This window comes from Chaetura pelagica, unplaced genomic scaffold (assembly GCF_000747805.2).
Source record: "Chaetura pelagica isolate M959 unplaced genomic scaffold, ChaPel_1.0 scaffold130, whole genome shotgun sequence".
Taxonomy (NCBI): domain Eukaryota; kingdom Metazoa; phylum Chordata; class Aves; order Apodiformes; family Apodidae; genus Chaetura; species Chaetura pelagica.
In genome coordinates, this window is record NW_009951915.1 from 276346 (window position 1) to 283738 (window position 7393).

Consider the following 7393-nt stretch of genomic DNA (forward strand, 5'->3'; position numbering starts at 1 on the left):
TCTTTGGCCAAGCATCTGTCCTTCACTTTGCAGGGACAGGTCTCTGCCTATAAACACTTCCATCAGCTACAAAATCCAGCAGGGATGTTACGGATTGTAACACTGACCTCAGGCACTGCTCAAAGCCCTCTTTAGTCCAGTTCACCCTCTCCCAAGAGCAGCTCTTCAGCCTCAGTCCTCTTCAAACCCATGCTAAGCCTCTGGATTTCCAGAGTCAACACGGGACAAGCCAGAAGATAGAAATAATCACAAGAGATGCAACTTAACCATGTTAATGAGCCAAAGGAAGTGCTGGATCTTTGGTTAGACCCTGTAACTCATCTTAAGTGGCTGTTTCACCTCTGACCTCTCAGATCAGCTTGCTAACCACAGGCTGGGAAATAGCTCCCAGCAGGAGATTTCTCTTTGGCAGGGGCTGAAAACATCCCTACCCCCCTCACCTTTGATTAGAGAAAGGTCCAGAGATGCAGAAAGAGCTATGCTATAAGTCTGCCAGGTATTTCAGGATCTCACCTTACACTGGAAGAGGATTAGGGCTAGAAAATAATTTTGTCAAGATTAAGTAAGACAAGTCAGTTCTTTTATTTAAAGTATCAGTTCTGGTGAACTGTCCCCAGAGGGGCTGGGGCTCCAGGATAGGGTTTCTTGTCAGGGGAGATGGGCAGCCCTGTGGAGCTGCAGCACAGCAGGACTTGCAGCACAGCAGTAACCTGAACTGTGTCCCTGAGCAGGGCAAGCTCCACTGAAGTCATTGGTTGCTCTGGGAGACTTCCCTGTATCCATCACCAATGGGGCTGGCCCAAAAGGATTTTCCCAAGTGGGATCTTAATCCTAAGTGCCATGACATTCAGATGTCTCCAAGGTATCCAGTGCCACCAGCTGCCCTGGCTCCCCAGCTGAATACCCCAGTCTGAGCTGAAATTGGCTCCCAGACACTGTCATAGTTCATTCATTCACATCTTAACTCCCACCAAAGCAAGACCAAAGCTGGTTCTATATGATGGAGAAGCTCAGGTCAGGTCAGATTGCTTTTCCATGGGAGTCAAGAGACATTGAAGTCAAAGCAAAATTTGGGGAAAGGAAGGCATCTGGGAAAGGATCTGGTAGACCTTCTGCAGGCAAGACATCTATCCTTCCTGCAGAGGGAGGAGCTGCAGTGTTAAGGTCAAGCATGGTAGATCCCCACCAAAAACCACACCCTGTCAGTACCCTGAGGTCTTCACACTCACTCAGTGCATTGTATTTGTCACCAGGGTAAAATGAAGCCCTCTAAGCTCAGCTTCAAGCACAGCCAAGAAGCACTTCAGGGTTATGGTTTAGTGGTGGACTTGGCAGCGTGCTTGGTTAACAGTTTAACTTCATGATCTTAAAGGTCTTTTCCAACCAAAATGATTCTACAGTTCTATGAGCACACAAGATTGAATGCCTCACCTTGGCAACTTCAGAGAGCAAGGTGTTTACTAACAGTAATCAAAAAAAATATAGAGCTGGAAGGCCCCACAAGAGGTCCTCTGAAACTGCAGAACCAGAGTCATATACAATCTTCAGTTGCAATCTCTAACAGAAGTGCAGTTATGCCCCCCAGGGCTGCCTGGCTTTGTTTCATTGCAATCCCAAGCATGAGATCACCAATCTGGAAAAAAAATGAACCCACAGAGAAGACATTACAATGAGGATACTTACAGGGCTGAGCTCACCCTAACAGTGAAAGCCAATCAATGCACCCAACTCAGCAGGGGTTCACACAGCAAGATGGGAAGAGTGGCTGGAGAGCTGCCAAGCAAAAAAGGACCTGGGGGGTATTGGTTGACAGAAGCTGAATATGAGCCAGCATGTGCCCAGGTGGCCAAAAAGGCTGCCAGCATCCTGGCTGGTATGAGAAACATCGTGGCCAGCAGGACTAAGGCAGAGACTGTTCTCCCTGTGCTCAGCACTGTTGAGGGCACATCTCAAATCCTGGGTTCAGTGTTGGGCCCCTCACTCCAAGGAGGACATTGAGGGCAATGGAGCTGGGGGAGGGGCTGGAGCCTAAGTCTGACCAGAAGCAGCTGAGGGAAATGGGGGTGTTGAGCCTGGAGAAGAGAAGGCTGATGGGAAACCTTCTTGCTCTCTACAACTGCCCAAGAGGAGGTTGGAGCAAGGGGAGGAGTCAGTCTCTTTCCTTGGTAAGGAGTGACAGAACAAGAGCAAAAGGCCTCAGGTTGTGCCAAGGGAGCTTAGGCATAGATATTAGGAGAAATTTCTTCCCCAAAAGGATTTTCAGGCCCTGACACAGGCTGGCAAGAACAGTGGTGGAATCACCATCCCTGGACAGATTTCCAAGCCATGTGGATATGATGCTGAGGGACACAGTTCAATGGTGGCCTTGGCAGTGCTGGGTTAATGGTTGGATCTGATGATTTTCAAGGTCTTTTCCAACCAAAACAACTGGATGATTCTATATAGCTGTAGACAGCATATGAGGACAAGGGCATAGCCATGCCCCTGGGCAGTTTCTTTTAGGCAGGCAGGTGGGGAAGTCAACAAAAAACCCACCACAGCAAGCAAGTAATGAGTGACCTGCCAGGCTGTGCGTGCCAGAGCCCAGCAGATGGGCACTCCTCTGGAACATGAGCACTTGGTGATCCTGCAGTCCCACCAACAGCCCCCCCAGCCAAGCCTCCGAGGGGGCAGTGAGCACCAGGGCACTCCTGCACACCCTGCAGCAACACACAGCACACTCCCACAGGCAGGGCTGGGGAAGCTGTCACCTACACCTGATTGATGACAGCAGGGAATATAAATAAGGTCTTTGTGGAGGTGAAAGCTAAAGGGTAATAACTTGCCCTGACTGGAAGTTAGAACAGGTATTCTTGAAGACATGGGTGAGCCTGTCTGTCTTGCTAGGTCATCTGGCAGTGCTGATGCTTTTGGAGCAGAGTCAGGACCAGCTTTCCTTTTGGCAAGAACCTAAGAGGTGCTTAAGATACAGAAGAAGGAAACTCAGTGTCAAGCCATGGGCTCCATGTATCAAAGGTTTTTCAGCTTGGAGAAGCCTCCAGGGAGACCTTACAGCACCTTCCAGTACCTGAAGGGGCTGCAGGAGAGCTGAGGAGGGACCTTTTTACAAGGGTATGGAGTGATGGGATGAGGGGGAATGGTTTCAAGGTGAAAGAAGGGAGGTTGAGGTGATATTAGGAGGAAATTCTTTAGTGTGAGGATGGTGAGACACTACTCCAGGTTTCCCAGAGAAGCTGTGGCTGCCCCATCCCTGGCAGTGTTGAAGGGCAGGTTGGATGGGGCTTGGAGCAGCCTGGGCTGGTGGGAGGTGTCCCTGCCCATGCAGGGGGGTTGGAACTAGGTGATCTTTAAGGTGCCCAAACCATTCTATGATTCTACAAACTTAGCAGTCTGACCCACTTACCTGTGTCTTGCACATGAAAGCATCACCCAGGGGTCAGACTCAAGACACTCTTGTATATGGAAGGAAAGGAAACTTCATTTTGCTGGACTCAAACAGTGGAGGAAAAAAGAGTAGACCAAGAGGAGATGGAAGCTAATTCTTCTGCTCCATAGCAGGCCCCTTCCAAAAAAACCTTGGTGTTGGAAGCAACAGTTGGTTGACCCTACTTTCTCTGGGAGACTGCTCAACACTTGAGAAGCACAGCAGCAGCCACAGCTCTGGCTCAACTTTAGCCCATTTCTCCCAGGACCGTCCAAGCCAGGCAGGGCCACTTGACAGGTCTTTAAGCAAACCTCAAGTATTTCTTTGGGCATCTTGGTACTTCAGTCACACAGAATGGTTTGAGTTGGAAGAGGCCTTAAAGATCATTTAGCTCCAATCTCCCTGCTATGGGCAGGGACACCTCTCACTAGATCAGGTTGCTCCAAGCCCCATCCAACCTGCCCTTGGACACTTCCAGAGATGGAGCAGCCACAGCATCTAGGGGAAATCAGATGTTGCTCCACAGCACAAGCAGCCACCTCCTGTACAGTAAACAGCCAGTTATGCTGCTTCAGTCTCTGGAAGACTCAGAACAGTTTTTCCAAGAATGGAAACTTTTGCTGCAACTGTGAAACTTGTCCACCCAGTGCTCAGCAAATGCAGAAGTCAACACAAGCTAGCTTTCCCAAAACTCCAAGCATCTGGCCACCTAATTAATACTAATTTAATAATCTAGGCCAAATGAACCCACTCCTAAAATTCATGCCAACTCCCATACAGGCTGACATCACATCAACATGAACTGCACACCCCATGCTACCTTCCAAGCCAGCACAGACTCAGCATTCATGTCAAATACTGTTGAGTTTGCATGTTCTACTGTGGATGCACAGAAGAGCTGTGTTGCTCTGTGTTCTTTCCAAAAGAAGAGTTCAAGCTTTTTAACCTATCACCTGAAGGGGCTGCAGGAGAGCTGAGGAGGGACCTTTTTACAAGGGTATGGAGTGATGGGATGAGGGGGAATGGTTTCAAGGTGAAAGAAGGGAGGTTGAGGTGATATTAGGAGGAAATTCTTTAGTGTGAGGATGGTGAGACACTACTCCAGGTTTCCCAGAGAAGCTGTGGCTGCCCCATCCCTGGCAGTGTTGAAGGGCAGGTTGGATGGGGCTTGGAGCAGCCTGGGCTGGTGGGAGGTGTCCCTGCCCATGCAGGGGGGTTGGAACTAGGTGATCTTGAAGGTGCCCAAACCATTCTATGATTCTACAAACTTAGCAGTCTGACCCACTTACCTGTGTCTTGCACATGAAAGCATCACCCAGGGGTCAGACTCAAGACACTCTTGTATATGGAAGGAAAGGAAACTTCATTTTGCTGGACTCAAACAGTGGAGGAAAAAAGAGTAGACCAAGAGGAGATGGAAGCTAATTCTTCTGCTCCATAGCAGGCCCCTTCCAAAAAAACCTTGGTGTTGGAAGCAACAGTTGGTTGACCCTACTTTCTCTGGGAGACTGCTCAACACTTGAGAAGCACAGCAGCAGCCACAGCTCTGGCTCAACTTTAGCCCATTTCTCCCAGGACCGTCCAAGCCAGGCAGGGCCACTTGACAGGTCTTTAAGCAAACCTCAAGTATTTCTTTGGGCATCTTGGTACTTCAGTCACACAGAATGGTTTGAGTTGGAAGAGGCCTTAAAGATCATCTAGCTCCAATCTCCCTGCTATGGGCAGGGACACCTCTCACTAGATCAGGTTGCTCCAAGCCCCATCCAACCTGCCCTTGGACACTTCCAGAGATGGAGCAGCCACAGCATCTAGGGGAAATCAGATGTTGCTCCACAGCACAAGCAGCCACCTCCTGTACAGTAAACAGCCAGTTATGCTGCTTCAGTCTCTGGAAGACTCAGAACAGTTTTTCCAAGAATGGAAACTTTTGCTGCAACTGTGAAACTTGTCCACCCAGTGCTCAGCAAATGCAGAAGTCAACACAAGCTAGCTTTCCCAAAACTCCAAGCATCTGGCCACCTAATTAATACTAATTTAATAATCTAGGCCAAATGAACCCACTCCTAAAATTCATGCCAACTCCCATACAGGCTGACATCACATCAACATGAACTGCACACCCCATGCTACCTTCCAAGCCAGCACAGACTCAGCATTCATGTCAAATACTGTTGAGTTTGCATGTTCTACTGTGGATGCACAGAAGAGCTGTGTTGCTCTGTGTTCTTTCCAAAAGAAGAGTTCAAGCTTTTTAACCTATCATTTCCCCTTCCTCCCCCAAATAATCCTTCAACAACTGAATTAACCAAATACTCCCCACACCTTAGAAGAAGGATTTAAGGTCACAAGAAGCCTGGAAGACCACACAGCACATGCAGGAGCTGTTTGATTCATTTGAAATAGGTTTCTCTGCAACAGCTAAGGAAAAAACAGCCAGATTTTTGTATCAGCCAAAGCAAATCCAGTAACTGCTATGTTTATCCATGTAGTCAAAATACTCCCTGTTCCACTTAGCACAGTGCAAACATGCATTACAATAAAATGTAAAGCTTACTGAGCTGATAAACTTCATAAGTGTATTTTATGACAGTATCTGAAGAGATAAGACTCATTAGCACTTACAGCCGTGATCGAAGGGAACCTTAAAAACCTTAGTTTAAAACAGGGAAAAAGAGGAAAAACTTGAGACTAGACAACCAAAAAAACAGCTTCTAAACCCTTTCCACCCAGAATCATAACAATTTCTAGCTCCTACTCAAATTGACCTGAGCTGGCTCCCCACCTCTAGGTTTGGTAAGTTAGGAGAACATATCTACCTGCAGCCAGATCATGTGCTGGTCCAGGACCTGCAGCACCAAACTCCCTGCAACCACATTCTGCAGGAGAAGCAGGAGCCTCCCATCAGCATTTAACAGTGGAAGCAACAGGCTCTCTGCTTGATGGCTGCTAAGATTGAGAAAGCAATTGCATTAACATGCTACAAGCCACCAGAGAGCTTTTTTTTGGCTGCACAGAGAAAGGCTGCTTCGTTATGGAGGGAAGCCAGCAGCTCAGCATGTCTGCAGTCTGGGAAGCCAGGTACATGAGATTTCTTGGATTGCTTCAACACACACCCTCAGGGAAGCACTGGGAAGCTGGCAGGTTGCTACCTGGGCCATAGGGAACTAAGGCTTCTAGTGTGACTAAACAAGTGCCATCCCACCCAAGAGTGGTTTCTCCAGGAGGCAGCTGCGGCTGCATGGTTGAAGCATAGAGACCTTTCACATACACCAGATGAAGATGTTTTAATGCATTGATCCTTCTCTCAAATGTCTCAGGCAGCAAACATAAGAATGAGTTGTTCCACAAGTACTCTAGAGCACTCAAGCAACCAGAAAACTCAAGCCCTGAAGATGCCACATTGCTCCATGAACCTGGAGCAGAGGATCCACCTGGGGCTTCTGGGAGAAGTTTACATCTCTGGTAGTCTCATACAATGTTCAAAACAGTCTCTTTCATGGAGATATACCAATGTATCTTCTCCTCAGTCTCAAAAACCTTCAAGACCCACTTCCAACCTAAGTCCCTCTTAGAAAGCAGCTATGCACAGGTGACACAGGAGGCAGACAGAGCAAGCAAGTGTAGACTTCACCTGTTCTGAACCGAGTTTAAGGTCCTACCACCCCTGTGCAGCTCTGCATCACAAACTGCCTCATGCAGTGGAAACACTGGTGATGCTCACTGGTCCAGTAACTCCTCTTATTGGTCAGATTCCTCTATGAACACAGAAGGCATAGCTCAGTGTTTTATGGCTTGGCTTTTCCAAAAATAAATCTTGAGGAGCCTTTAAAAATCTTTTCACCTAGGGAAACACCAGGAATAAAATTGCTGTCAGCATCTCCCTAAATGAAGGCAATGGAGCATCCCTGGGACAGGAGCATCTCCAGGAGGCATCTCTGCAAGCACAGTGGATTAAGCAAAGGGGGGGGG